At 43.1% G+C, this 21,294-nt stretch overlaps 1 protein-coding gene across 1 annotated transcript in view; it reads left to right on the forward strand.

The window, feature by feature from the left end:
• The first annotated feature begins 12,335 nt into the window (after positions 1 to 12,335).
• Positions 12,336 to 21,294, forward strand: part of RBBP8NL (RBBP8 N-terminal like) — a 51,984-nt gene continuing 43,025 nt past the window's right edge. Inside the window, exon 1 of the mRNA XM_060689593.2 lies at positions 12,336 to 12,592. The gene's annotated coding sequence lies outside the window, so the exon portion shown is untranslated. The remainder of the gene's footprint in view (positions 12,593 to 21,294) is intronic.

Consider the following 21,294-nt stretch of genomic DNA (forward strand, 5'->3'; position numbering starts at 1 on the left):
GTTTTCCAGTAGGATAGTATGGGCTGAAGCTTCATTGTTCAGTTGCTAAGTCATGTCTGATTCTCCATGACCACATGGACCATTGCACACCAGGCCCTCCTGTCCTCCAGTCTCCTGGAATTTGCCAAATCCATTTTCATTGCATCAGTGACACCATCTAACCATCTCATCCTCTGCTGCCCCCTTCTCCTTTGCCTTCCATCTTCCCCAACATCAGGATCTTCTCCAAGGAGTCCTTTCTTCTCCTTTGGTGGCCAAAGTATTTGAGCTTCAGCTTCCGCATCTGTCCTTCCAAAGAACAATCACTGTTAATTTCCTTTAGGATCGACTGATTGCATCTCCTTGCAGTCCAAGGGATTCTCAAGAGTCTTCTTCAGCATCACAATTCGAAAGCCTCAATTCTTTGGCACTCAGCCTTCCTAGAAGGATCTCTCCAAGCAAAGAGAAAGCCAGACTAGGGGATGACAACCGAGTTTGTCTGTCTGTCTATTTGCTTGTTCATTGATTTATTTAGGAAATACACCTATCTTAAGCAAATGAACTCTGGCCATCTCACAAGGCAAAATGCGTTCTGACCCAGCCTTAGCAGAAGCAAGAAACAGACTCCTTGTCACGAAAACCCCCTCTTTATTTACCTCTTGTGAATTAATGGCATTCACCCACTGAAAAGTCCAGGCAAGAGCCCTTGAAGGAGTTAACTACAGTAACAGACCTTATCAGTTCCTTGCGATAATTGCCAGGCCGTGAGCTCCCAAATTAAGTTCTGGCAAGCAGTCTTTGAGGCATAAAACACAATGAGCAAAATCTTCAGAAATACGAACTGTTGTCTCCTACGACCACCACTCCCCTTTCCTTCTATATTTTCCCCAGCCAGGGAGGGGCCATTCAGCGTCCATGTGTGCTTTGCTTCCCGAGTCGACTCCTTGTCCTCCGCTACTTCCCTCTCCTACGTGCATCTGGAACAGGCCCCAGCTGTTCTTCCTCCTCACTCATATCATCCTCCAAAGGCAGCTGCCTCTCCGGTGGCTGGGAAATGTCAGACAGCCCTACGTCTGATGCAGAGCATCCATCAGAGCCTTCCCCAGACTCCAGAACTGGCCCAAATTCCTCCCCAACCTCCTCATTGTCCGAGTCTGCCGCCAGCTCCACAACAAAATGATAAAAAGAACAAAAACAGAAGAACCTGCATCATCAAAGCAAAATGCCAAAACCGAGGAACCTGAGCGCTTATCCTTAATCACAGACTGACTTTTATCAGGCTCTGCTTAAACAACCCAGCTTATGCCTGTGGGGAAAAGCAGGTTTGTGCATCCTTCCAGAAGGACAACAGGAGACCTCGAGAAATGGGAGGCTGTTCCACAAAGCAGGCACAACATAGAGAAGACACCCAGCTGGTTTCATGCCTAAGGCAGGACTACAGGTAGCTCTCAACTTACAACAGTTCACTTAGTGACCATTCAAAGTTACAACAGCGCTGAAAAAAGTGACTTATGACCGGGGTTTTTTTCACACTTACAACTATTGCAGCATCCCCATCAGTGGTGGGTTCCTCCTGGTTGGGCCCGGTTCTCCCGAGCCGGTAGCGGTGACGATATTACATCACTGAACCGGTTCTGGGGCCCCCCAGATTCACTTAACAACCATGTTACTGATTTAAGAACGGCGGTGATTCACTTAACAAATGTGGCGAGAAAAATCGTAAAATGGGGCAAAACTCACTTTCTCACCTGGCAACATAAGTTTTGGGCTCGTAATTGTGGTTGTAACTTGAGGATTACCCATGTAACTTATCGTCTCCTGGTTTCTTGTCTAGAGCCTTGAAACACCACACCCAATTGGTTCCGATAAAAGAAGAAGTGAGTGCCAATATTTTATAATGTGCTCACTGCAAAATCACATTAAGGGTACCGTATCTAAGGTGGAAAAATCCAGATGACCTCTAAATGGCTGCAAAGGTTTGTTGTTGTTTTTGTTGTTGTTTTGATGCTATCCAACACTCAGCTAGATCTGGGAATCCTAAACAATTTTCATGGAAAGGGTTTCTTAACCTTGGCAACTTTAAGGTGGGTGGACTCCAACATACTGGCTTCAACATGCTGCCATGCTGGCTGGGGAACTCTGGTTGTTCCAGTTAAACCAGCATCTCAGAAAAACCCAGTTGCAAAATGCCATTTTGCTTGTTTGTTTGGACTGCTGGAGAGAACAATTGTTGTAGGAGAGCAGGTAGAAAACCTTCTTTTTTTCTCTGTGAAGCTTCTCTCCACGTTTCTATCAAGTCTGAACTGTACAGGTAGACCTTGACTTATGGGGGAGCAGAATTTCGGTTGATAAGCAAAGCAGATGCTAAGTGAGTCACGTTCAATTTTACAATCTTCTTGCCAAGGGTGTGTTAAGCACATTGCTGCAGTTGTTAAATGAATCGCATTGTTGTTAAGCAAATCATCAGTAAGTGAATTTAAACATGCTCGGGGATAATCACGTGTCCGTCGTGTCACAGCAATTAAAAATAAAATTAAAATTAAATAACATATAAAAATAATTAAAAATAATTTTTAAAATTGGACAATAATACATACACGGTTAGAGAAAATGTTAAAGCAACATATAGAATTAAAGCCAGAAATATTTTTGTTAGGTATACTACCGGAAACATATGACAAACGGAATATATATTTAATATTGCATGTCTTGACAGCAGTGAGAATTGTATTTGCACAGCACTGGAAGAATGAGGAAATTCCTACAGATGAAAACATAATTTTAAAAAATCTTAGAATGTCCAGAAATGGAAAGGTTAACACTAAAGATAAAAGACAAAGACAATACAGAATATTTTTTAACATGGGATTTGTTCTATCAATGGTTAGATAATAGAGGTAGAAGTTAGAAGTTGAAAAATTATTAATATGTATAAATAAATAATAATATTACTACTACTATTACTATGTATAAGGAAATTGACCCAGATAATAACTGTTTACTAAGCACCAATATATGTTAAAGAAAAATGTATAAATAAAATATAAAATAATAATAAATGAATAAATTAAAAAGGAAATAAAAAGCAAATAAACTCGAAGGGCAGAGCTGAACCACTGAGTCTTTTTCTGCTGTCAAGTTTTCTATGTTTCTGTTTCTAAATCTGGCTTCTCCCATTGAGTTTGCTCATCCAAAGCCGGCTGGAAAAGTTGCTAGGGTGAAATGCTCCGAGGTCTGCTACTGGTTCGCTTCGCTACCAGTTTGCGGTATGCGCACCAGTGGTGGGTTCCTCCCAGTTCGGCCCGGTTCGGCCGAGCCGGTAGCGGTGACGATATGACGTCACCTTAACCGGTTCTTTTTGTTCGGGAGCTTGGTCCTCCCGCCCCCCCCGCATTATTCTTACCTTTTATTTGGCCCTGCTCCCAATCTATTCACTGCCTCCCGAGTCCCAGCTGATCCGCTAGAAGGAAAAAAACTGTTTAAACTCTTGCCACGGGGCTTCAAAGGGCCGCCCTACAGCTGATCAGTGTTAAAAGGCAGTGTGGTGGTAGACCAGTGCACTCAAAAAACAAATGGGTAGACCGGTGCCTCCAAAAACAAATGAGTAGACCAGTGCCTCCAAAAACAAATGAGTAGACCAGTGCCTCCAAAAACCAATGGGTAGACCGGTACAGCTCTGCAAGCAGTTAAAAGCCTAGTAGACCAGTACCTCTGCTAAATCCTAAAGAATTGTCACATGACCATCAAACCACGCCCACAAAATAAGCCACGCCCACAGAACTAGTAGTAAAAAAATTTAGAACCCACCTCTGATGCGCACATGATGGGGCATGCCAAATTGCGCGCTTTGCATGCAGGCACACTGCAGGCGCTACCGCGCAGTGCTGAAAAAGAAGGCTTAAGAAGTCACTTTACAGCAGGGGTCCCAACCCCTGGACCATGGCCCAGTGATGAAATTGCTACCAGTTTGCTGTTTACGCATGCACGGTGCGCACCAATCATATGCTGCACACGGGCATGCGCAGTGTGCACCAAACGCACATTTCGTGAGGAAAAAGGAGGCTTAACAAGGTAAGTAGAACAGTGGGGGGGGGGGAAGAGCTGTGCCACGCAATTTAGATTCTTTAGAAAGCTGGATTTCCTGCTTTCTAGTGAATATAATTCGTGCGGCACAGCTGATCATCGGAAATACCAGTTCGGATGAACCAGTAGCATTTTTTTACTACCGCTTCTCCCGAACCGGTAGCTTTTATTACTACCGCTTCGCCCGAACCGGTCCAAACTGGTAGCATTTCACCCCTGGAAAGTTGTAAATTGTGATCATATGACCCTGGGATACTGCAAACCAAGAACCTTGGTGGCGCAGCAGACTAAAGCACTGTTAAGTAACACCAGCTGCCTGCAATTACTGCAAGTTCAAATCTCACCAGGCTCAAGGTTGACTCAGCCTTCCATCCTTTCGAGGTAGGTAAAATGAGGACCCGGTTTGTGGGGGCAATAAGCTGACTTTGTATAAAAAAGAACACCGCTGGGGGGGGGGGGGGGAAAGCACTACTAAGCAGGTATATTCAAAAGTATGAAGGCTATTGCTTAACACATTGTAAGCCGCCCTGACGTCTCTGAAAAAGGGCGGCATATAAATCGAACCAATAAATAAATAAATAAACCATCGTAAATACATGCTGGTTGCCAAGGGTCCAAATTTTGATCACGTGACCACAGGGACGCTGTGAGAGTTGTAAGTGCAACTGGTCATAAGTCACATTTTCAGGGCTGTCGTAGCTTCAAACGAATCAGTAAACAAATTGTTGTAAATTGAGGATTATCTATAACTGCATTTGACAATATGATCAGTCACTGCCTACGGAGATTCTCAGTCATCCTGTTGACCAGGCGACTGCGAGGAATAGAAATCCTTCCATTCCCCACCCTTCAGTCAGAACTGAAGAAGCTTCTTGGATGAGAAGCGAAACATCTTCAAGGAGAAACAAAGCCCAGTTGCCTTTTGAAAAATCACCTTTGGGGCATGATCAGTAACTCTAATATACACGTAGTCCTCGACTTAAGTTACAACATTGCTGAGGTGGCGCAGTGGTTAGAGTGCAGTACTGCAGCTACTTCAGCTGACTGCTAGTTTAGCAGATCAGTGGATCAAATCTCACCGGCTCAAGGTTGACTTAGCCTTCCATCCTTCCGAGGTGGGTAAAATGAGGACCCAGATTGTTGGGGGCAATATGCTATTTAGTATACTGTCTTTGGTGTAAGCCGCCCAGAGTCCTCGGAGAGTGGGCGGCATAGAAATAAGACTAATAAAATAAAAATAAATTACTGAAAAAAGTGACTTGACTTACGACCGTTTCTCACACTTGCAACCATTACAGCATCACCATGGTCACATGATCAAAATTCAGACGCTTGGCAACTGACTCATATTTATGATGGTTGCAGTGTCCCAGGGTCGTGTGACTGCTTCTTGTGACCTTCTGACAATGGGGAAGCCAGATTCACTTAGCAACCATGTTACTAATTCAACGTGCAATGATTCACTTAACAACTGTGGCAAGAATAGAATAGAATAGAATAGAATAGAATAGAATAGAATAGAATAGAATAGAATAGAATAGAATAGAATAGAATAGAATAGAATAGAAGGAGAGGAGAGGAGAGGAGAGGAGAGGAGAGGAGAGGAGAGGAGAGGAGAGGAGAAGAGGAAGAGAATAGAATAGAATAGAATAGAATAGAATAGAATAGAATAGAACAGAACAGAACAGAACAGAACAGAACAGAATAGAATAGAATAGAATAGAATAGAATAGAATAGAATAGAATAGAATAGAATAACAGAGTTGGAAGGGACCTTGGAGGTCTTCTAGTCCGATCCTCTGCTTAGGCAGGAAATCCTATACCATTTCAGACAAATGGTTATCCAATCTCTTCTTAAAAACCTCCAGTGTTGGAACATTTTCCGTATTTCCATAAGTCATCGTTGTACATAAATTTAGAATACCAATCTTTTTTAAAAATGAGATTGTTTATGTATATATTCAGATGTCAGAGATCGTAAAATGGCGTAAAACTCACTTAACAAATGTCTCTCTTTACAACAGAAATTTTGGAATCAATTGTGGCTGTAAGTTGAGGATGACCTGTATTCCGTCATGTTTTAAACCTGAGTCTGGAATTCTATCATCTCATTGGATGCTTGCCCTTTTAATACTGGTGAGTGCAAGGTATAGTCAAAAAAAGTCAAGATGGAGGGCTGCCCCTTTAAAAAGAAGGCAGAGCTTCAATGGTCCCATTGCAGCCTCCATCTCAACCAGGGGTGAAATGTAAAATGTGTTACTATCAGTTCTGTGGGTGTGGCTTGGTGGTGGGGGTAATGTGACTGGGTGTGGGTGGCCAACTTTTTTTTTTTTTTTAACTTGTCAAAGCATTTTTTCTAATGCTTTGAAAAGCCTCTCTGCCGATCAGGCAACTCAGCTGGGATCGTCAGAGACTTTTCAAAGCATTTTTTTTACCTCTTCGGCCAAGAGATTGCAGAAAAAAATCCTTTGAAAAGCCTCTGACGATCCCAGCTGAGCCGTGCGATCATCAGAGGCTTTTTTTTTACTTTTAAAAGCATTTTTTCATTGGAAGAGGTTGTACAAAAAATTCTTTTAAAAGTAAAAAAAAAAAAAAAGCCTCTGATGATGCAGGGATTTTTGCTACCGGTTCTCCGAACCACCCGCCGCCATCGCTACTGGATCGGGCGATCCGGTCCAAACCAGGAGCATTTCACCCCTGATCTCAACCAAACCCTGCAGATTCCTCCGTAACCTCAAAACCATCTAGTATCCCAAATCTCCTTTGGCCACATGTCACATATCTGTTCTGTGGTTGAGTTCAGAACTCTACAACAAGTGTGATGATGCAACTTATTATCATATATGATGGACTTGTAGAAAAATCAAAGCATTTTGGATAAAGATTTGGTGGGTGATGCAGAATATTCTTAAAAAGAGACTGAAATTTACTCCACAGTTGTTCTTACTGGGTATAACTACGGACTGTACAGTTGCAGAGACTAAATTGATTTAGAACTTGATAACAGCAGCAAGATGGTTGGTAGCACAACACTGGAAGAAGGACTTTTTGCCTACTATTGATGATTGGATATTGAAAGTAACTAATTTAGCTGAAATGGCTAAAATTTCAGCATATCTGAAGGATCACACACAAGAAAGGTATATACAGGACTGGAGAAGATGGATTGATTATATACAAAATAAGTATCAGACCAAAAAATATCAAATAGCATGAATGATCTCTTTTATTTGTATAAGTGTTATATAAGTGATATTAGAAGTATTATGTTTAAGAAATAGGATTTTATATATGGGGGTTAAGAATTTTTTTTTTTAGGGGGTGTTAGTTTAATGATTGGTTATGCAATTTAGTTTATTGTTAAAGGTCAATAGAAATACCTTGTGTTCTGCTCTGGGAAGTCGGGGAGGGGGAGGGGGGTTGGGAGGGGGGGTTGTGGGGAAATTGTGTTTGTTTTAAAACTTTTTCAATAAAAAAAAAGTGCCAAATTTATAGTTTGGTACCAAGTGAAAAGGTTTTTTTTTTAACCCAGTGATGAAAGAGGGCAAGGACAGGCAAGTCTCAAAATGCCAGCCAAATATTATGGGAGTTAACATGTAATCCACTTTGATCACTGATTTTGCAAGTCAAGCAAGTATCTGGAAGAATGTGCTCCATATATTAAATAATCAAAAGAACATGATACATGTGTGTGAAAGAGAGAGCGAGAGAGAGAGAGAGAATAAGAAAGAGGGGTGGGGACCGCTGTTACAATATTGGTTGATATTTCATCCATGACCAAGATCCAATCTTTGGTTCTTTTATCCATCTGTCAATTCTATCTCTATTTCTCCCCTTTGTGAGAACGCTCTACTCATAGAAGAAAATGTTTATAGCTCAGGGTTGAACTATGGAGTCCTTGGTGCTCTCTGAGCTTGGTGGTTTTCTTACAGACGTTTCATTTCCAAACTAGAGAACATCATCAATGTAGATGTTTCATTACCAAAGTAGGTACATCATCAGTGCAGCACTGATAGGAGACGTGATAGCACTGTTCCAATATCTCAGGGGTTGCCACAAAGAAGAGGGAGTCAAGCTATTCTCCAAAGCACCTGAGGGTAGAACAAGAAGCAGTGGGTGGAAACTAATCAAGGAGAGAAGCAACCTAGAACTAAGGAGAAATTTCCTGACAGTGAGAACAATTAATCAGTGGAACAACTTGCCTCCAGAAGTTGTAAATGCGCCAACACTGGAAGTTTTTAAGAAGAGGTTGGATAACCATTTGTCTGAAGTGTTGTAGGGTTTCCTGCCTGGGCAGGGGGTTGGACTAGAAGACCTCCAAGGTCCCTTCCAACTCTGTTATTTTATTCTGTTCTAACTCTCTACACCTTGTAGACAGTGTAGGAAGTTAGCACCCACCCCTCTCCTAGAAGAACGAAATATTCTAGGAAATATTAAAAAGGCAGACGATTGTATTTCCCTGGATGAGAAATGGAGAAATATGTTTTTTTGGCAGGAAGCAGACTCCCTCTTAATAGCCCCACCCTCCTCAATAGCCCACAGGAGATGTCAGCACTTAGGAGATAAAGAGATAGCTAGGTCTATTCATAAGCAAATACCCTCACCCAAGATCCAACAAAGGTAAGATTAGCCCTCTACCCATCTAGCAACAGAACTCACCACATAGCACCTGGGGAGATTGCATCACCCAGCAAGGCTTAACCAAGCCTGGGACTCAAAAGACAATCTACAAAGTTACCCCTGCATGGCCCCATGGGAGTCTGACAACCAATCAGAATACAAGTTCAAATTCAAAGCCCAACTGGGGGTATAAATCCTCTCTCTCTCTCTCTCTCTCTCTCTCTCTCTCCCTCCCTCCCTCCCTCCCTCCCTCTTCTTTGTAGCAGCTCCTCAAATACAGGAACACTGCTATCTCCATAGACATAATGTTTGGAGGTGATTCAGATTCAGTCTGCATTACTATTAATCTTCTCATTGTTCCCATCACCCATCTCCTCCCACTTATGACTATATGACTGTAACCTTGTTGCTGGTATCCTTACGATTAATATTGACCGTTTCCTAATACGATTTGATTGCTTATTTGTTCCCTAGGACTATCATTAAGTGTTGTACCTTATGATTCTTGACAAATGTATCTTTTCTTTTATGTACACTGAGAGTGTATGCACCAAGACAAATTCCTTGTATGTCCAATCACACTTTGTCAATAAAGAATTCTATTCTATAAAAAAACGTCCCTGGTTTATTGGGGTATAAGAGGGATGGAAGCAGTGGTGAAATCCATTTTTTTTTTACTACCGGTTCTGTGGGTGTGGCTTGGTGGGCGTGGCAGGAGAAGGATACTGCAAAATCCCCCATTCCCTCCCCACTCTGAGGCCAGCCAGAGGTAGTATTTGCCGGTTCTTCGAACTACTCAAAATTTCCGCTACTGGTTCTCAAGAACCTGTCAGAACCTGCTGGATTTCACCCCTGAATGGAAGGTTCAGCTTTGCTGGCTGAGGAACTCTGGGAGTTGAAGTCCACAAGTCTTAAAGTTGCCAAGGTTGGAGACCCCTGTCCTAGGGAGTTGATTTTCTGGTTTGGTCTACCTTGTAGGGCTGACACTCCTTTTCAGAATGATCCCAACTCAACAGGAATCAAGTAGAGTAGGCATTGCCTACTAGCCCCAATGCCTCAGACGCTCCAATTTGACTTTATGGCCGACATTTTTCAAAACACACAAAGGCAGCTGCTAGTGAAGGTCAAATATGGAAAATATTATCAGATATAATGACACACTGTTTAATGAATGATGGAATGTTTTGTATTAAAAGAAAATAAAAAAAATATTTTAAAAAAAAACCCCAAAAAACCTGCCAAGACTCTTCACTAGCCTTTTCTTCCTGAAGAGAAGAATACTGCCATTCTTTTATTTTTATTTTTATTTTTTTTAGGTAATTTATGAACAAGATTTGTCTGAGGTGAAAGAATGGAAAGTCATTGCCCCGAGGGCATGATCCAAAGTATGTCTCACGATTTGAAACCCGTCAGAGAAATCAATACTATCCCTTCAAGATAGTGAAACTAACTGGTGTTTTCCCACAGTCTCTGCTATTTACCGGGCCATTTACTTCACCAACAAAAGACAATAGAGGACATTCAGAGTAAACCCCGATCCCCTTGCTCAAAGGGGCAAGGTGAAAGATAAAGTTATGTCAAGGAAAGTCGTCTCATTGAAGGTCAGCCGCTATGTAGTTTACAGAAGTAATTAATACTGCTTCAGAACAGGAAGGAAGGAAGGAAGGAAGGAAGGAAGGAAGGAAGGAAGGAAGGAAGGAAGGAAGGAAAGAAATGGGATGAAGGGAAGGAAGGAAATGGGAAGGAAGGAAGGAGATGAGAGGGAAGGAAGGAAGGAAGGAAGGAAGGAAGGAAGGAAGGAAGGAAGGAAGGAAGGAAGGAAGGAAGGAAGGAAAGAGATGGGAAGGAGGGAGAGGGGGAAGAAGGAAATGGAAGGAAGGGAAGGAAGGAAGGAAAGAGATGGGAAGGAGGGAGGGAGGGAAGGAAGAAAGGAGATGAGAGGGAGGGAGGGAGGGAAGGGAGGGAGGGAGGAAGGAAGGAAGGAGATGGGAGGGAGTCTAAAATTTCTGTTCCCAAATGGGGCATTTGTTAAGTGAGATCTGCCCCATTTTAAAATCTTTCTTGCCACATTTGTTAGGTGACTGCAATTCTTAAGTCAGTAACCTGATGGTTAAGTGAATCTGGCTACCCCATTGACTTTGCTTGCCAGAAGGTCTCTGAAGGCGATCACATGACCCGGGGGCACTGCAACCTTCATAAATATGTGTCAGTTGCCGAGTTTCCACATTTTAATTACGTGACCATGAGGGATGCTTCAGTGGTCGGTTTTTTGCTTGAGAACTTTTGTTTTCCAAATTTGCGGTTGGGGGCTCAGAATAATGGAAGAAAAACTGACAATTGGCACGCTGAGCATTAAAACAGCCTTCCTGCAATGCTCAATGGTTGGAAACTAATCAAGGAGAGAAGAGAAGCAACCTAGAACTAAGGAGAATTTTCCTAACAGAACAATTAACCAGTGGAACAGCTTGCCTTCAGAAATCGTGAGCACTCCATTACTGGAGGTTTTTAAGAAGAGACTAGACAGTCACTTACCTGAAATGGTATAAGTTCTCCTGCTTGAACAAGGGGCTGGACTAGAAGACCTCCAAGGTCCCTTCCCACTCTATTCTATTCTATTATTTCCTAAATATGAAAAATTGAGGAGGTAGTTCAACTGATAAAAAAAGAGCGAATAAAAAAAAGATTTAAACATTGCGAAGCCCCAAAACTACACCATAAATGTTTGCTAAGGTGCCAAGATCCAGAGGGGAATTTCAAAGGGGGTGCCCTACAGATAGTCCTCGACTTATAACCTTTCATTTAGTGACCATTGGAAGTTACAACAGCACTGAAATCATTGCCCGCCCTTCAGTCAGAGCTGAAGAAGCTTCTTGGATGAGAAGCGAAACGTCTTGTTGTGGGAGCTTCATCACTGGAGGCTTTCAAGGGGAGATTGGACGGCCATTTGTCGGGGATGGTAGAGTCTCCTGCTTGAGCAGGGGGTTGGACTAGATGACCTACAAGATCCCTTCCAACTCTGTTCCAACTTTTTGGGCAGTTGCCTTCTGACAGAAGATACAGAACAATTAAAACTCGGACCACAGTTTTCTGAATAGTTTTTATCCCAGAGCTATAATTACATTCAACAATGAACTAAAGGGCCACCATCAGTGAGCTGTTGGACAGCATTTCTTGGTCTGTTGTGTGAATGTTTGGGTGGTTTAGGGGTGGGGAATTTGTGGTGGGAGGGAGCATGTTTGGGGATTGTTATGTGTGTTGGACCTGGTCTTTGGGTATTAAGTGAATTTTGTTGTATGGGTATACTGTGTATACATGTACAATGATAATAAAGTTATTATTATTATTTATCTAAATAACGTTATGCTTGATGTATAAAAACTGAAATTGTCAAAGAAAACCATATACTCCTGATGTTCAGTGATTGAAGGGGAGCAGGAAGCTGGGGTGGGGGGGAAGGAAGTGGCAATTGTTTTGTTAATATGAGTGTCTTTGATCAACAACACTGAGCTGTAATTATGGGAAAACAATCAAATCTCTATGTGGACTTTGTGAAGGACTCGTCTGACCACTTCTTTGTATTATAGCGAGACTGGTTTGGCAGCTTCAGCTCCAGTGAACCTCCTTTCAGCTGTTGGGTTAAAGAAATGCAAACTGGAAGAGCAGGTTGGACCGAAATGCGAAGGGAAAAAAAAAAGAGAAAAAAATGGCTTATTGTCTGCGCAGATTTACTCACACTTCTCCTTACTATCTCTGCTGCATTTCCTAGCATGACTTCAAAGAGGGAGAAAGCTGCAGAAATCCAGGAGGGAGAAGAAAAAGAAACTGAGGAAAACTGAGAGGAAAAAAAAAGAGAGAGAGAGGACGGGACAAGAGGAAAGATTCAGGGGGACAAAAGATGCAGCGCTTTGATGTGAGTCTTGCTACTTGATTTAGGGATGAATTTTACCCGGATTGCTTCCGGTATTGAATAGGGATTGTCTTTAGCATATGGTTGGTAGAGAAGGAATTTGGGGGGACCTTATTGCAAAAATGTAAACTGGGGGGGTGGGTGGGAAATGTGATGTGTGTGTATGTTTCACATTCCGGAGTTTGGGGAGATATCTGTATGCCATAACTTGTGAACAGTTTTATAGGAGGCGTTTAGAAATCTTTGAGCCACTAGTTGTAAGCATTGGCTGGAATCATGAATGGTTATCGATGGTCTGGCTGAAAACAATGGATGGAAACTAATCCAGAGAGACAAGCAACCTGGAATTAAGGAGAAACTTCCTATCGATGAGAATAATTAACCTAAAGGAGCAGCTCCATGAAATCGTGGGCGCTTCATCGCTGGAGGATTTTAAGAAGAGACTGGATTTTAAGAGGAGACCTGTTTGAAATGAGACCTGTTTGAAATGGTGTGAGGTCTCCTGCTTGAGCATGGGGCTGGACTAGAAGACCTCCAAGGTCCCTTCCACCTCTATTCCCATTGATAAAAGCTGTGCATAGGGTGATGTAAGCAGCCACCTATTCTCAATATATCTGGAGGGCATAGTGGGACATTCCTGAATGTCCCACTATGAACTTCAAATGAAAGCATCATTTTACTGCTTTCTACCAACCCAATCCTCATGTGTGCTGGAGAACAGCTTGGCTTTCTATTCTCTTAGGAAATAGATTAGGGGAAATAAAAGCACCTGACTTTAAAATAATAAATTGATTCTCAGAACAATACAAGTTGGGGTTAAAATTAACATTGCATCGTGGACTCTGGGGTTGTTATGCAAACAGGTTGGAGTTTTTAGACTTAGCATTTTGTGCCACATAGTAAGATCCCTCTTAAGTTTGATCGGGCATCTTGTGACTTCAACCTCTACCCATTTTCTGGGTTTGTATTGCAAACACCAGGGAGGGAACTAATTCAGCAGTCGGATTGTCTTGCGTAAATGTAATGCAGGTAGTCCTCGATTTACGACTGCAAAAAGAACGCCAAATTTATGTCGCTCGGCGAGCAATGTGTTAAGTGAGTTTTGCCCCATTTAACGACCTTGCTTGCCATAGTTGTTAAGTGAATCGCTGCAGTTGTTAAGTTAGTGACACAGTTGTTAAGTGAATCTGGCTTTCTCCGTTGACTTTGCTTGTCGGAAGGGGATCACATGACCCCGGGACCCTGCAATCGTTATAAATACGAGTCATTTACCAAGTGTCTAAATTTTGATAGGGATGCTGTAACGGTCGGTCGTATGTGTGGAAAAAATGGTCATAACTCACTTCTGTTCAGTGCCGTCATAACTTTGAACGGTCACTAAATGAACTGTTGTATGTCAAGAACTGTCCTTTGGGTTGGAGGTAACAGAATAACAGAGTTGGAAGGGGCCTTGGAGGTCTTCTAGTCCAACCCCCTGCTCAAGTAGGAGACCCTATACCAGTGATGGCTAACCTTTTTTCCCTCTGGTGCCAAAAATGCGTGTGCACGCACAATAGCATGTGCGTATGTGCCCACACCCATAATGCAATGCCCCCCTGCGCATGGGTACGCATGACCCCCCATGCCCCGTTTTGGGCCTAGCATACCTCCCTGAAGCCTCCGGAGGCCGGAAACAGCCCATTTCCGGACTTCCAGTAGGCCCGTTTTTCGCCCTCCCCAGGCTCCGGAGGCTTTTCTGGAGCCTCCAGGAGGGCAAAAACAGCCTCCCTTGGTCCTCCGGAGACCCTTCGGAGGCTGGGAATGGCCCATTTCTGGACTCTCGGTACTTTGGGGAGGCCTGTCTTTCACCCTCCCAGAGCCTCCACGCGAGCCCTGTAATTCCCTGGCATCCAAAATGGGCCGCATGGAGACTCCTGGGATGGGCGGGGCGGCATGGGCAAGCGTGCGTGTCTCCCGCATGCGTGGCAGAGACCCAAAAATCAGCTGGCTGGTGGGAGGCGCGAGCGTATGTGCGGTGAAGCTGACCTAGGGCAACGATTCGCGTGCCCACAGAAATGGCTCCACATGCCACCTGTGGCACGCATGCCATAGGTTCGCCATCACGGCCCTATACCATTTCACACAAATGGAGCACCCACAACTTCTGGAGGCAAGGCGTTCCACTGATTCATTGTTCTCGCTGTCAGGAAATGTCTCCTTAGGTTGGTTCTCGCCTTGATTAGCTTTCATCCAATGCATTTCCAGCGCAGGTATTTGCATTGTAACTTCAACCATCTTCTTTGCTCAGATGGTATGGGAACTCCAATCTAAGTACATTTGGCAGATGTCAGATTAAGGGAAACTGAGATGTAGGAATGTCTTCTGTCAAAAAGCTCAAGATGTTGGTCTTGAAGGTATCTCCGAAGCTCTTCCCATTTTTACATACATCATGGATGTAATGTCTAAAACCAAACCAGGCAGAGCTTTGATTGGAGTCTAGTGAAGAGAAGGACCAGGGGAGACATGACAGCAAGTTTTCCAATATTTGAGGGGCTGCCACAGAGAGGAGGGGGTCAAGCTATTTTCCAAAGCACCCGAAGGCCAGACAAGGAATAATGGATGGAAACTGATCAAGGAGAGATTCAACCTGGAAATAAGGAGAAATTTTCTGGCAGTGAGAACAATCAACCAATGGAACAGAAGTTGCCTTCACAAGTTGTGAGAGCTTCATCACTGGAGGCTTTCAAGAAGAGATTGGACTGCCATTTGTCAGAAATGGTATAGGGTCTCCTGCTTGGGCGGGGGGTTGGACTAGATGACCTACAAGGTCCCTTCCAACTCTGTTAATCTAATTTAATCTAATCTCATCTCATCTAAATATCCCATAGTCATCATCTTGACTTTCTTTAACCACCTTCTCTGGATACTTGGATAACTGCTGCAAAACCTTGACATCCATCTGGGATTATCAGGATGGGGAAATCAGAGAGACTCCAAACAATATTCCTTTGATTGATTATAATCCTAATAGCTAAATGGCACAATAGCTTGCTATTTTTTCAACTCTATGGAAGACAAGAGTGCATTAATAGGAACAATCTCTTTAGCCTAGCTCAAGGCAAGCTTGTTGTGCTGACTTTTGCAGTTTTTATTTGTTCAATGACCATCCCTAGATAGTCGTCCTATAATGCAAATCAGGGGTCCTTGGTGCTCTCTGAGCTTGGTGGTTTTCTTGCAGATGTTTAATTATCAAACTATCCGTGTTTCCCCCAAAATAAGACTGGGTTTTATATTAATTTACATTTTATATTTTTATGTTTTTATTTTTGGCTGTACACCGCCCTGAGTCCTTCGGGAGAAGGGCGGTATATAAATTTAAATAATAAATAAATAAATAAATAAATAAATAAATAAATAAATAAATAAATAAATAAATAATTTTTGCTCCAAAAGACATATTATGGCTTATTTTCCAGTAAGGCCTTATTTGAGGGGAAATACAATACTAAACGCCTCTGTCTGGTGACGATCTTAACTGTGGCTTATTTTTGGGGTAGGGCTTATATTACGAGCATCCTGAAAAATCATGCTAGGACTTATTTTCCGGTTGGGTCTTATTTTCAGGGAAACAGGGTAGGTGTACTGATGATGTTACCCAGTTTCAATTTCAACTCTGAGCTACAAATATTCTCCTTTATTGGTCTAATGCAAATTGTCTCAGTCGGGGCGCCTAGTCAACCTTGGCAAATCTCAGAAAGATTCATGTATGATTAGTACATGGATTGGAGAGTACCACAAAATTCCAGGACTACTGGCTAGACTGAGAAGTCAGAACCACATTCCAGAAGGGATCAGTGGCGAGCCACGTCCACATTGTTGGCACGATCACTAAGAAAGCATTTCCATGACCTCATCAAAAGGGAACCCAGTTCTAGAGAAGCGTACGCTACGCACAGGTTGTCTGGATGACAGGCAAGAGAAATGCAGTCCTTAAAAACTGCAAAACAACGACAACAACACACCCCTCCATGAAATCATGGAGCCACAGTAGTGTAACAGCAGGTAAATGAGAAGATGATGACAATATACTCAAAAGAGAAAGAAGAAGTGGGGGGGAAATGCCACTGGAAGTCAAATCTTTCTTATCTCACTTCCATTGTAAACTGCTCAGAGCAGAGGTGAAATCTCCCTACCAGTTCGGAAGTGCATGTGCAGAGGTTAAAAAACAGGCGGGTGGGCGGAGCCTCACACTGTAAAAAACATGACCAGGTGGGTGGGCGGGGCCTCGCGCTGCCGTTGCTACCGGTTCTCCGAACCATCCACTGCCGTCACTACCAGTTCGGTCAAACCGGTCTGAACCGGTAGCATTTCACCCCTGGCTCAGAGTTTCTGGAAGTCGGGTAGGGTATTTATTTAATAAATGTTTATTATGGTTGGTCTTGCAGTCAGCCATATGTTCAGACTGGATTTGGCATTTTTATCCACCTATCGAGTACTTCCCAAGGACCTTGGATAGGCAGATGGGAAGGTTTGACGGTGTTGAAATGTTCATACCGAAATGTAAGCTGTTCCCAGCAAAGCTGCCTTTTGCAATTGACTGATGGGGATTTAGAATAGAATAGAATAAGAGTTGGAAGGAACCTTGGAGGTCTTCCAATGCAACCCCCTGTACCATTTCAAACAAATGGTTGTCCAGTCTCTTCTTAAAAACTTCTAGTGTTGGAGCATTCACAACTTCTGGAAGCAGGTTGTTCCACTGATTAATTGTTCTAACTGTGAGGAAATTTCTCCTTAGTTCTAGGTTGCTTCTCTCCTTGATTAGTTTCCATCTGTTGCTTCTTGTCCTGCCCTCAGGTGCTTTGGAGAATAGCTTGACTCCCCTTTCTTTGTGGCAGCCCTTGAGATATTGGAACTGTTGTGGTCCGCCAGCAGCCTGCAGAGCTGGCAGTGAAGACAGACAGTGAGGAGGCTGGGAAGGAACATGGGCCAGTCCTGGAGTCTGGGGAAGGCCCAGACAAGGGCTCTGCGTCAGAGGCAGAGATGGGGCCAGGGCCACCTGGGAATGATGCGTGGACTCCGGAGCCTCCAGAGTCGGACAGCAGAGAGGCAGAGGAACAGGAGGAGCCTGTTCCTAGTGCACGCATGCGCAGAGCTGCCAGAAGGCACAAACAGTTAAAGCAAAAAGGACGACTTGGGAGTAAGGCCTGGAGATGGTTGGCCCCTCCCATAAGGCTTAAAAGAGCAGCAAAGGCATGTGGGCACTTTGTAAGAAAGCAAATTGTTGTGACCTAGGTTTCCTGAGTCATTAAAACACACAAGTAGTCCCAAAAACCTCTTTTATTGCAACTAATTGGGACTCAGCTGTGAATGAACGTAATTCACAGCTGTTGCAATAAAAGAGGTTTTTGGGACTATTTGTGTGTTTTAACGACTCAGGAAGCCTAGGTCACAACAGGGACACTGCTATCATGTCACCCCTAGTCCTTCATTTCATTAAACTAGACATTCCCAATCCAGCAACCATTTCTTTATATGTTTTAGCCTCCAGTCCCCTAATCATCTTTGTTGCTCTTTTTTTATCAATGCCAATGGTGTTCAAGTGGTGCTCCAATTGTTTTGGGATTGTACCCAAAGCACCTATTACTATTGTTAGTATCTTTGCTTTTTTTTTGCCCCTGTCTTTCTATTTCTCTCTATATAAATATTTCTATTTTAAATGCAGGCCTTTGTATTTTGTTATCTTCTCCAGTTCTTTCCCTTCTACAGTATTCTGCTGCAGGTAATGTCACGTCCACTATTCAGATTTCATTGTCTTTCTTATCAACAGTTGTTAAATCCGGGGTGTTACGTGACAGATGCCTGTCTGTTTGAATTCTAAAGTCCCAGAGCACTTTAGCTTCTTCATTGCCTACGACTTCCTCTGTTATTATGATCATCTGTTCACAATGTTAAGTCACAGCTGCCAGTCCTTTAGCTAGTGTTGGCCTTCATATGCTTCGTAGTTTTTTCCACGAAGCTAGGCTGTAGTCATGCATTGGCATAGTATACCGTATTTTTCGGAGTAGAAGATGCACCTTCGTTTTTGGGAAGGAAAATAAGAAAAAAGCTGATTGGCAGGTGGATCGGCCTCCCGGAATATCCCCAATCAGCTGTTCCAAGAGGTGAATTTTAGCAACAGGTTCCTTGGTTGTGAGCCTTGCTTTTTTTTTTTTTTTTTTTGCTTTTTTTCCTGCCTCTGAAAGCCTCCGAAACAGAGCTTCAGAAAAAAAGCCTCTGAAACTCTGTTCGGGGGCTTCTTTTCTGCAGCTCTGTTTGGGGGCTTTTTTTCTGCAGCTCTGTTTGAGGGCTTCTTTTCTGAAGCTTCATTTCTGATGCTTTTTTTAGCTTCTGAAACCTCCATTTGAGAAACTGGGCAGGGCTACATTCAGAGTATAAGACGCACCCAGATTTTCACCCTCTTTTTTGGGGGGGAAAGGTGCGTCTTATACTCCGAAAAATACGATATGTAACAATCCAAGTAGTATTATATGGTCATCTTTAACTTCACAGTCAAAGACTATTGAAAGTGTAATAATTCAAGTCCTAACCAAGGACCTAGGAACTATGTAAATTGCATATGATATAAGGCAACTCCAAGCAGGATTCTTTTTCCCTGTAAAATTAGGGGGTCCAGGTCTAATAAATTAAAAAAATTTGAAACTATCAAGGGATCCCAAAAGTGCTTTTTCAAAAGGCAACTGGATTTTGTTTTTCCCTGAAGACGTTTCACTTCTCATCCAAGAAGCTTCTTCACTTCTGGACTGAAGAAGCTTCTTAGATGAGAAGCGAAACACCTTCAAGGAAAAACAAAGAAAGTCCAGTTGCTTTTTGAAAAAGCACTTTTGGGACAACCATGACCTGGATGATTGAGCATCTCCATGGACAACTATCAAGGGACTTTTTTAGATATTTCTTCAAGGGCTCCAATCATGATTGGTATAACAAGTGGGTTTCTTTTTCCTAAGCATTTAACTTCAATTTGCAAGTCTAAATATTTCATACTATTTTTGGATTGCTTTGTTATTATTAACAAAGTAATAATACCACAGCCGTCATAAATATGAGTCTGTTGCCAAGTGTTCAAATTTTGACCACATGACCATGGCAGGCTGGGTTTCACTTACCTTTGCTTCGTGCACGCTAGCTTCACGCATGTACACTGTCCGCGCATGCGCCCAGCCTCGAAAACGTGCCTAAATAGCATAACTTGGAGCCAGGGCAGGTGGACGGGCCCACCTGCAATTGCCGCTACCAGTTCGCCCGAACTGGTGCGAACCGGCTGAATCCCACCTCTGGACCACGGGGATGCTGCAACGATCGTAAGTGTGAAAAACAGTCATTCATGTTGTTTTAACTGTCACTAAATGAACTGTCGTAAGTCAAGGAATATTTATTATTTATTTTTTATTTTATTTTATTAAATTTCTATACCGCCCTTCTCCCGAAGGACTCAGGGCGGTGAACAGCCACAAGATAAAACACATAAATACAAAAATGTAAAATAAATTAAAAACGAATTAAATAATTTGGCTGAATTTAAAATACCCCATAATTTAAAAACAAATTAAAATTTACATTTAAAAAGGGGAGAAGATTTAGGCCAGGCCAGCTTGAGGAAATAAAAAAGTCTTAAGCGTGCGACGGAAGGTGCGCAGATCCGGGATCCTCCGTATCTCCGGGGGGAGCTCGTTCCAGATCGTAGGTGCCCCCACAGAGAAGGCTCTCCCCCTAGGGGCCGCCAGTCGACATTGTTTGGCCGACGGCACCCGGAGGAGCCCCTCTCTATGGGAGCGTACTGGCCGGTGGGAGGCTATTGGTGGTAGCAGGCAGTCCCGTAGATAACCAGGTCCTAAGCCATGGAGCGCTTTAAAGGTGATAACCAGAACATTGAAGCACACTTGGAAGACCACCGGGAGCCAGTGCAGCTCACGTAGTAGAAGTGTTACATGGGAACTCCACATCGCTCCCATAACCACCCGCACGGCCGCACTCTGAATACCTGTAATTCTAATGCAACCTCTCTCATGCCAATCTCTCGGTGTTTATTGGACCTTAATTTCAGATTCAGACGCAACCGGTTATTCCACCGGTGCTGTGTTAACACAGGATAAATGCTTGAGAGAGGGAGAGGTATTGGGTTTTGTTGAAATGTGTTTACTTTGAATTTAAGACCGGCCACGCAACTTTGCTCCAGCATGTGTTCTCAGATATCGCCAAGTCCAACATCGTTCTAGAGCTAGAGGCAGTGCAGAGCAATAGCAATGGAGGGGTGGGGACCCAGAATCAGTTAGTCTCTGTTTTACTTGCTTGGTGAGTTGATGCTAAAAGAAGCCTTTAGCAATAGCAATCACGCTTAGACTTATATGCCGCTTCACAGTGCTTTTACACCCCTCTCTAAGTGGTTTACAGAGTCAGCCTATTGCCTCCAACAATCTGAGTCCTCCTGTTACAGACCTCAGAAGGATGGAAGGATGGGTGAACCTTGAGCCAGTCAGAATCAAACTCCTGGCAGTGGGCAGAGTTAGCCTGCAATACTGCATTCTAACCACTGTGCCACCATGGAATGGGATGGGAAGGGATGGGATGGGATGGGATGGAATGGAATGGAATGGAATGGGATGGGATGGGATGGAATGGAATGGAATGGAATGGAATGGAATGGAATGGAATAGAATAGAATAGAATGG

Source organism: Pantherophis guttatus, chromosome 3 (assembly GCF_059756535.1).
Source record: "Pantherophis guttatus breed Tessera chromosome 3, ASM5975653v1, whole genome shotgun sequence".
Lineage (NCBI taxonomy): Eukaryota > Metazoa > Chordata > Lepidosauria > Squamata > Colubridae > Pantherophis > Pantherophis guttatus.